The sequence below is a fragment of the Triticum aestivum genome, chromosome 6B (genome assembly GCF_018294505.1).
Source record: "Triticum aestivum cultivar Chinese Spring chromosome 6B, IWGSC CS RefSeq v2.1, whole genome shotgun sequence".
Lineage (NCBI taxonomy): Eukaryota > Viridiplantae > Streptophyta > Magnoliopsida > Poales > Poaceae > Triticum > Triticum aestivum.
In genome coordinates, this window is record NC_057810.1 from 118,395,615 (window position 1) to 118,405,953 (window position 10,339).

Genomic DNA, 10,339 nt, shown 5'->3' on the forward strand with positions numbered 1-10,339 from the left:
AGCGACGTGCGCTTCGTTTGCTGGGTCATTTAGAGGCCATAATGTCAGCTACGTGTTGGATGCACTGTGTTGATAAAGTGAGGATGCCCACCATGCGCTGTGTCCGGCGCGGTACGCCGGCAACCCGATCTTCGGTCCATCGCCCCTTGCAAGGCGAGGGACCAGATGCCGCATCCTGATTCCCGATGAGCGTGGTTGGGAGCGTGTTTTGGCGTGATGCCCAGGCAGGCGTGCCCTCGGCCGAGTGGCCTCGGGCGCAACTTGCGTTCAAAGACTCAATGGTTCACGGCATTCTGCAATTCACACCAGGTATCGCATTTTGCTACGTTCTTCATCATTGCGAGAGAGGAGATATCCGTTGCCGAGAGTTGTGTGGATTAAATAGCTTTAAAACACGAGGGACGACTAGCAAGCTAGCCAAGCCCCTGGGTTAGGCACTGTGTTCCTTGACGCCTTCGGCACCGTGTGTTCTTTTACCCCGAGCCCCCACCCGCTCCGAGGAGGGGAGGTGGTCGAGGCATTGGCCGAGCGACGGATGGTGCCATCGCCGACGGATTGGATGACGCGTGCGCGGTCTGTTTTGGTCAGGGTCACGACAATGATCCTTCCACAGGTTCACCTACGGAAACCTTGTTATGACTTCTCCTTCCTCAAAATGATAAGGTTCAATGGACTTCTCGCGACATTGGAGGTGGCGAATGATACGTCTCCAAGGTATCGACTTTTTCTCACGCTTTTCCTCTTGCTTTGGACTCTAATTTGCATGATTAGAATGAAACTAACCCCAGACTGACATTGTTTTCAGCAGAACTACCATGGTGTTGTTTTTGTGCAGAAATAAAAGTTCTCAGAATGGAACGAAACTTTGCAAGGATTTTTTATATCAATCATAAGAATTTCTAGATCCAAGACCTATAGGAGAGGGGAACCTGGTGTCTCTGCAGATGACCCCCCCTGATACTATATAGTCACATATTTCCAGAAAAATCAGGGAGAAAGAATTATCGTGATCCACGAGATGGAGCCGCCGCCAAGCCATGTTCTTCCTCGGGAGGGCAGGTCTGGAGTCCATTTGGGGCTCCGGCGAGGGGGATCTTCGTTCTTCGTCATCACCAACCCATCTCCATAGCCAATTCCATGATGGACCCCACCGGGAGTGAGTAATTCCTTCATAGGCTTGCTGGTCGGTGAGGAGCTGGATGAGATTCATCATGTAATCGAGTTAGTTTTGTTAGGGCCTGATCCCTAGTATCCACTATGTTCTTTGATTGATGTTGCTATGACTTTGTTATGCTTAATGCTTGTCACTTTGGGCCCGGATGCCATGATTTCAGATCTGAACCGTTTATGTTATCACATTTATATCCATGTTCTAGACCCAATCTTGCAAGTTATAGTCACCTACTACGGTTAAGATCCGATGACCCCGGAGTGACAACAACCGGGCCCACTCACGATGATGACCGTAGTTTGAGGAGTTCATGTATTCACTATGTGTTAATGCTTTGTTCCGGTTCTCTATTAAAAGGAGGCCTTAATATCCCTTAGTTTCCAACATGGACCCCATTGCCACGGGAGGGTAGGACAAAATATGTCATGCAAATTCTTTTAATAAAGCACGTAGGACTATTTACGGAATACATGCCTACATTATATCGATGAACTGAAGCTAGTTCCGTATCGCCCTAGGTTTTCACTGTGACACAATGAATATCATCCAATAAGTTAGCGATCCAATCCCTACGAATTTGTCATATCTTGTTCTTGCTAAGTTGCTACTATTGTTACTGCTACCGTTACTGCTACAATACCACTGCTACTACTGTAACTGTTACCGTTACTACTTCTGCTATCATCAAAACAATCATACTACTGTGCTACTAATCACTTTGCTGCAGATAATTATCTCCGGGTGCGGTTGAATTGACAACTCAGCTGCTAATACCTTCAAATATTCTTTGCCTCCCCTTGTGTCGAATATATAAATTTGGGTTAAATACTTACCCTTGAAAACTGTTCTGATCCCTATACTTCTGGGTTACCAAGACCTTTTTTGGGCGCCATTGCCGGGGAGCATAGCTATATTTGTTGAGTCACTTGGGATTATTATCATCTTATCACTATGAAGAATCTGAAGGATGCTAAGACAAAGATATTTCCCTCGAAGACGAGGGGAGGTAAGGAACTGCCATCTAGTTCTGCTTTAGATTCACCTTCTGTTATGAGTAAACTTTCAACACCACCACATGCTATTAATTTTTATATGTCACAAGTTATTGATGATGCTACTTGTACTATGAATGATGCTTATGATGATGCTAGTACCATGCTTGATAATGATGATGTGCCACTTGGTTAATTTCTTGATGAACAAATTGCTAGCGTAATACAACATGATATTGTTGAATCTGATGATGAGCTTGAAACCGAGACTCCTGAAACACTTGCTAGAGCTAGCCCTCCTAGATATGAATTTCCTAAGGTACTGGAAGGCTATGTTATGAGTGAATAGGCAACTAGAGATATTCTTGCTTGTAAGGATAGAGATAATCTAGAGAAATTATTACACAAGTATAAAGAAAAATCTCTGAATGCTAGAATGAAATGTGATCCTAAGTTTGCTACTTCACCTATTGCTATTGCTGATAAGGATTATGAATTCTCTGTCGACCCAGAGTTAATTACTTTGGTTGAATCTGATCCTTTCCATGGTTATGAAACTGAAACTATTGTGGCACATCTTACTAAGTTGAATGATATAGCCACCCTTTTTACTCATGACAAGAAAGCTCAATACTACTTTATTCTCAAATTATTTCCATTCTCATTCAAGGATGATGCTGAAGCTTGGTACAATACTCTTACTCCTGGTTGTTTGCGTAGTCCCAGGATATGATTTACTACTTCTCTAAAAAAATATTTTCCTGCTCATAAGAAACAAGCTGCCTTACATGAAATATTTAACTCTGTTCAAACTAAAGAAGAGTGTCTACCACAAGCTTGGGGGAGAGTTTGCCAGTTACTTAATGTCTTGCCTGGTCATACTCTTAAGATAAATGAAATACTGGATATCTTCTATAATGGACTAACCGATGCTTCTAGGGACTTCCTAGATAGGTATGATGGTTGTGTTTTCAAGGAACGAACTATTGCTCAAGCTGAGGAATTATTGAATAGCATATTGAAAATTTATGATGATTGAACTATTCATGAACCACCGCCTAAATCCACTCCGAAGAAGAGGGGTATATTATATCTCAGTCCTGGGGATATGCAAGAGACAAAGATATCTATGAAGGAAAAATGTATTAAAGCTGAGGATGTTAAAATTTTTCCACCTATCGAAGAAATACATGGGCTTGAAGCACCACCACCACCCAAGATGGTAGAGATAAAATCTTTAATGAAATTCAATGATAGTGATGAACCTCATAATAAACATCCTAGTTAATGCCTTTATGAGTTTGATAATTACATAAGAAAATAAGACCACTTCAATGCAAATGTTATGAAACAATTGAAATATAATTCTGATATGATTGCTCGCTTGAGTGACTTGTTGTTTAGAATATCAAATGATGTTAGAGGTGTTGGAAAACATGCTTCTATGGTTCAAACCTAGTTAGAACAAGTTGCTAAATCACAAAGAGAATTACTTGATGAAATGAATCATAATATACATGACTTTGCTGTTAGAGTTGCAACTAGAGGAGGTAAAATGACTCAGGAACCACTTTATCCTGAGGGACACCCAAAAAGAATTCAACGAGATTCGCAAAGAAATAACACTATTGCACATAGTCCTTCTAAAAATAAAAAATAAAAAGAAAAACGATAGGACTTTGCATGCTTCTAGTGAAACTGAAATAGACAAACCTCCTGATAATGAAAATGAAACTTCTATCTCTGATGCTTAAACTCAATCTGGTAATGAACATCCACCTAGTGATAATGAAAAAGACAATGATGAGGTTCATGAAGACACTCAACCAAATAATGATAAGGAACCAGATAATGATGTTGAGATAGAACCACATGTTGATCTTGATAACCCACAACCTAAGAAGAAAAGATATGATAAAAGAGACTTTGTTGCTAGAAAACACGGTAAAGAAAGAGAACCATGGGTTCAAAAACCTATGCCTTTTCCACCCAAGTCAACTTAAAAGAAAGATGATGAAGAATTTTGAACGCTTTGCTGAAATGCTGAGGCCAGTCTTTTTGCGTACTCGCTTGACTGACATCTTAAAAATGCCTCATTATGCAAAGTATATGAAAGACGTCATCACAAATAAGAGAAAAATACCAAAAGCTGAAATATCCACTATGCTAGCTAATTATACTTTTAAAGATGGAGTACCTAAAAAACTTGGAGATTCGGGAATACCAACTATACCATGCTCTATCAAAAAGAATTATGTGAGAACTGCTTTGTGTGATTTAGGAGCTGGTGTTAGTGTTATGTCTTTCTCTTTATACAAAAGTCTTGATCTGAATAAGCTCACACCTACTGAAATATCTTTGCAAATGGCTGAAAAATCAACTGCCATAAATATCAGTATCTATGAGGATATGCCCGTTGTTGTTGCTAATATTACTATTTTGACTGACTTTGTTATACTTGAGATGCCCGAGGATGACAACATGTGAATTATCCTTGGTAGAACCTTCTTGGATACTACAGGGGATGTTGTTGATTGCAGTAAAAGCAAGATCACATTTCATATTAATGGTAATGAGCATACAGTATTAATGTTATTGAAAAATCTTCAATACTCACTATTGGAATTTTCAACTACCTCTACCAATTGTCAAAAAGAAATATGAAATGCTTATTGTTGGGGAAATGCATATCCCCATTGAGGTAACTTAGTGATTTACAAAAGTTCTTCGGTTTCATTCTAATCGAAAGTGGTTGTTTGTAACGCCCCGGATTCGATGCGCCAGGTGTCTGCCAGTTATTCGTCGTCGTTGCCATGTCATTTGCTTGCGTGTTGCATTTTGCCATGTCATCATCTGCATTTCATCTGCTTGTTTTTCAAAACTTGCATCCGTTCGGGTTCCGCCGGTTCTCTCCGTTGTCCGTTCCGACCCAGACACTCTCGCACGCGCCCGCGGCATCTCCGAAATATTATTTTATAAGTGGCATAAAAATATTCTCGGAATGGGTTGCAACTTGTCGTGCGGTCTTATTATAGTGTAGACAGAGCGCCTGCCAAGTTTCGTCGCATTCGGAGTTCGTTTGATAGCCCAACCGTTAAACTCATAGCGGTACCGTTGCCGGTACCTTCGTCGGACGTTTCGGTCTCCGAAACTGCCGCCGGGCCTCTCTTTCTCTCCTCTTCTCTCAGCCCAACCCCTCTTCTCAGCCCACCTGCAGCCCACCTAAACCCCCCTTCGTTCCTGATCGTCGGATCGCGATCGGAGGCTCCGAAACGCTCCTAAAACCCCCCTAAACCCAAACCCTAGCCATCCCTGCCTATATATGGACACCCCCCCTTCCAAATTTGGCACCCCTAACCCCTCTCCTCCTTGTTTTCGCAGCCTCCTCCCACCTTGGGGGCCGTGCCACCGCCTTCCCCCTCCAAATCCGGCGCCAGCCACCTCCCGAGCACCACTTGGCAGCTCCCCATTGGCCAGCCGCCACCGCGCAGCCTCCCTCACCCAGCCGGAAGCCGCCACCTGTTCCCCTGCCTTCCCGCGCGCTAGGCCCGTGCCAGGCCCGCCCGGGCCCCGATCTGGGCCCCGAGTTCCGCAGCCAGCCCGAGCACCTCGCTTTATCCTCCCGTCGCCTCTGCTCGATCCCGTCGTCGGCGTGCCGCCACCGAGTCGCCGGACCCCGCTCCGCCGCGCCTCCATCAAGTTGCCGGCACGCGCTGCTGTCGGACCCCAGGTCCCGCCGCCCTCTATCTCCTTTCTTTTTTTCCCTCTCTCTCCTCTAAGCCCTGCGCCGCTGCCATTTTTGCAGGAGCTGCCGTTGAGCTCATTGCCGGCCAACTCGGCCTCGCCCGTCGCCGGATCCGAGCTCCCCGCTCAGATCTGCTCGTCCCCGATCGGATTCGCACCCCCGGCTCCCTCCCGTGCCTCGCCGGACCTCCTCCCCTCGCCGGAGTGGCCCTCGTCGCTGGTGCTCGCCCGCTCGCCCGCTCGTTGACCGCGTCGCGCCTGGGCCAGTGGCCTCCAAGCCCAGCGCGCCCCTCCTGCAGCCTCCCCTCCGACCGGCCAAGGCCCAGCCGCATCGCGTCTGCCAAGCCGCCTGTTCGCCCGGCCTGCCTACTCCACCGCGCCAGCGTGGCCAGCCTCCTGGGCCGCGTCGCCAGGCCCAGCCGCGCCCCTTCAGCCACCCCAGCCCACCAGACCTGCTAGCCTCAAGGCCCGATGTGAGCAGCTCCCCCACGCCTGGGCCAGATCTCAGATTCGGCCCATCTCCTGTTTTTTTTCCTGCCTGCGAATTTGTCGAATTATCCCAGGATTTACATAATTGCAGAAAACCCCTCAATATCATGCATATAATAAACTCCACAACCGTGCATCGGATTAAAATGTTTTATATATGTAAAATGCTTAGAATTTCATCTAGTTTCATAATATGTCACTTTCATCCATGTTCAAAATGTTTAAAATGCTGTTTGTGTTAATTTGCTTAAATGCCTTGTTAAAATGATTGATTTCATAACTAATTAACTGTAACCCTGTTTTAAATGTTCTTTATATGTAAATGGGGTGGAAAAATGCCTAGATTAACATGGTGCACTTTATTTTACTTTTTAACAACTCTAAAATTGTGTTTAGGGCAGAACAGTACCGAATCTAAATTATGGACATGAGGTTTTTCCGGAATTGTTGTTTGTTGTTTCCGGCCTCATTTAAACTTGCCTAAATAGGTAGTTTAATTATGCCTCACCTCTTGCCATGTTTAACAACTTCTAATATTGTTTGGTAGCTTAAACGAGATTAAACTAAATATGTCCATGTGGTGTTTTGTCAATATGCAACTCGTTGCATATTGAGCTCCACTTAACTTGTAGTATTGTTTGTTGCACTTTGCCATGCCATGCTCTTTAAACCGGACATGCATCATACTTGATTGTGCATCATGCCATGTTTATGTGATGGTTGGTTATCATGTTGTTTACTTCTTTCCGGTTTGCTTCTCTCGTTAGCTTCGGTTTCGTTCCGGAGTTGTGAGGATTCGTTCGACTACTTCCGTTCGTCTACTTCATGGACTCGTTCTTCTTCCTTGCGACATTTCAGGCAAGATGACCGCTACCCTGGATCTCACTACTTTCATTGCTATGCTAGTTGCTTCGTTCTATCGCTATGATGCGCTACCTATCACCTGTTTATCGAGCCATCCCAAATTGCCACGAACCTCTAACCTTTGACACACTTCCTAGCAAACCGTTGTTTGGCCATGTTACCGCTTTTGCTCAGCCCCTCTTATAGCGTTGATAGTTGCAGGTGAAGTTGAAGATTTCTCCATGGTGGATAGGATTTTGGTTGGGATATCACTATATCTCTTATATTATTAATGCATCTATATATTTGGTAAAGGGTGGAAGGCTCGGCCTTATGCCTGGTGTTTTGTTCCACTCTTGCCGCCCTAGTTTCCGTCATACCGGTGTTATGTTCCCGGATTTTGCGTTCCTTACGCGGTCGGGTGATTTATGGGACCCCCTTGACAGTTTGCTTTGAATAAAACTCCTCCAGCAAGGCCCAACCTTGGTTTTACCATTTGCCTCACCACCACCTATATTTCCATTGGGAGTAATTAACCCAAGGGTCATCTTTATTACAGCCCCCCCGGGCCAGTGCTTGTCTAAGTGTTGGTCCGAACCGAGCAGCCTGCGGGGCCACCTCGTGGCAACTCTAGGGCTGGTTTTACTCGTAGCTTGACTTATCCGGTGTTGCCCTGAGAACGAGATATGTGCAGCTCCTATCGGGATTGTCAGCGCATCGGGCGGCTTTGCTGGTCTTGTTTTGCCATTGTCGAAATGTCTTGTAAACCGGGATTCCGAGTCTGATCGGGTCTTCCTGGGAGAAGGTATATTCCTTCGTTGATCACGAGAGCTTGGCATGGGCTAAGTTGGGACACCCCTGCAGGGTATAATCTTTCAAAAGCCGTGCCTGCGGTTATAGGCAGATGGGAATTTGTTAATGTCCGGTTGTAAATAACTTGACACCAGATCCGAATTAAAATGCATCAACCGCGTGTGTAGCCGTGATGGTCTCTTTTCGGCGGAGTCCGGGAAGTGAACACGGTTTTGGGTTATGTTTGACGTACGTAGGAGTTCAGGATCACTTCTTGATCATTGCTAGCTTCACGACCGTTCCTTTTGCTTTCTTCTCGCTCTTATTTGCGTATTTTAGCCACCATATATGTTTAGTCGCTGCTACAGCCTCACCACTTTACCCCTTCCTTTCCCTTTAAGCTTTGCTACTCTTGATACCTATGGTAATGGGATTGCTGAGTCCTCGTGGCTCACAGATTACTACTGTCAGGACCCCGACTCAATGCCACATAGATCTACCATGTAACACTTCATATCACTTTGCGGCCTCACGCACGGTATTCCCACGGGTGTCGCCTTACCTTTACCCGGGACCGTTTGCGCCTTTTGGCACACGTATATGACAGTGTCGCTAGCATCCATATGATAAGGAGCCCGGGCTGACATGGCTAGTCGTAAACCCAAAGTGGCACAAACTTACAGGGACAGGCATCCATGACCCAGCATCGAACGTGTCGGTCATCAGCGAGTGAATCCAGGCTGTAGCACTGGGCTAGCAGGACTCCGGTGAACCGGGCTGTAGCGGGCTAACAGGACTCCGGTATTCATCGCGTGACATTTCCCCGAAGGGACAGACACAGGAACGAAGAAGGACACATGCCGGCCAGCCTAAGTGTTCCGGAGCAGTAGCAAGCTACCATGGCTCGGTGGAAACACTAGGAGACATTTCCCGGTAAGAGAGGCTACTAAAGATAAACAACTAGATAGTCAGATCCCACACATACCAAGCATTTCAATAACATACACACAATATGCTCGATATGTGCAATACAACATGGCATCACAAAATGACTCTACGACTCAAGTAGTTTATTCAATAGGCTCCGAGGAGCGAGACATTACAAACATGGGTCTCATGACCCAACAATCAGAGCATACAAGTCAAAGCACAAGCGGAAGCTATCATGTCTGAGTACAGACATCTATAAATGAAAAAGGCTGAGAAGCCTGACTATCTATCAGATCCTGCCGAGGGCACAAGATCGTAGCTGAGGTAACAAGCTAAACGTCGGAGTCCACGCGGAACTACTAGTGAGACTGAAGTCTCTCTGCAAAACATAAAATAGGCAAACGTGAGTACAAATGTACCCAGCAAGACTTACATCAGATCTATCTACATATGCATCATTATCAACAAGGGGGTGGAGGGGTTGACTGCAGCAAGCCAGCTTTGACTCGGTGGCTATCCTGAACTACGACTGCAATGCAACTCTTTTGAGGTGGCGCACACGAGTCCACATATTCACCATATCAATACACCACTATGGATCCGCTCCCGTCTCCCTACGAGAACGCCATCCATAGCACTCACGCTTATCTTGCGTATTTTAGAGTATCCACTTTCACTTGTCTATGAACTGATACAAGGGGTCCACAGTTTCCATATCCGAGGAATCCGGCTATTCGAATAGATAATGATAACCCTGCAGGGGTGTACTTCTTCACACACGCTTCCGCCACTTACCGCCCTGTACACGTCATGTACCTCGGCAACCTTCAAGCGGAAGCCGGGCGAGGGAGTCGGCCACGACCTGACTAACCGAACAAGTCTCTAGTCCAGGTTTATCGCCTATTCGGGTTCCATCCGCAAGGAGATCCGGCCGGGGTGTCGCTTACGGCCCCAAACGATGTGTGCAGGGTTCCCAAGCCCACCAACCGGGTGCCACTTGGTACACCGGGCCACTGTGCCTAGTCTGTCCCAAGCCCACCTGTACCGGGTGCCACTTGGTAGACTACTAACACTACCTACAAACACCAGAAACTAGTTGCAACTCCTGGACAGAGATCATGTTGATTAATAAGTCGAGAGGGGCACTTAAGCATTCCAATGTGTGGTAGTAGCTGGTCATGGATCACAAACACAGAACTCAGTTCCTGAGGACGGCTGCAATGAGACAACCCACCATGTACTCCTACATGGCCTCTCACCGCTACCTTTACCAAATCGTGTTCACACACTTAGCTCACACACATTGGGACATGTTCACACGCCTCTGATTCATTCCCGATGAATCAGACCTGACACAACTCTAAGCAGTAGCAGGCAT

The 10,339-nt window shown here is 45.9% G+C and overlaps 1 non-coding gene across 1 annotated transcript; it reads right to left on the reverse strand.

The window, feature by feature from the left end:
• Positions 1–214: 214 nt before the first annotated feature.
• Positions 215–370, reverse strand: LOC123140169 (5.8S ribosomal RNA). Its single transcript, XR_006469824.1, has one exon. It is a non-coding gene; the product is annotated as a 5.8S ribosomal RNA (ribosomal RNA).
• Between the last annotated feature and the right edge of the window lie 9,969 nt (positions 371–10,339).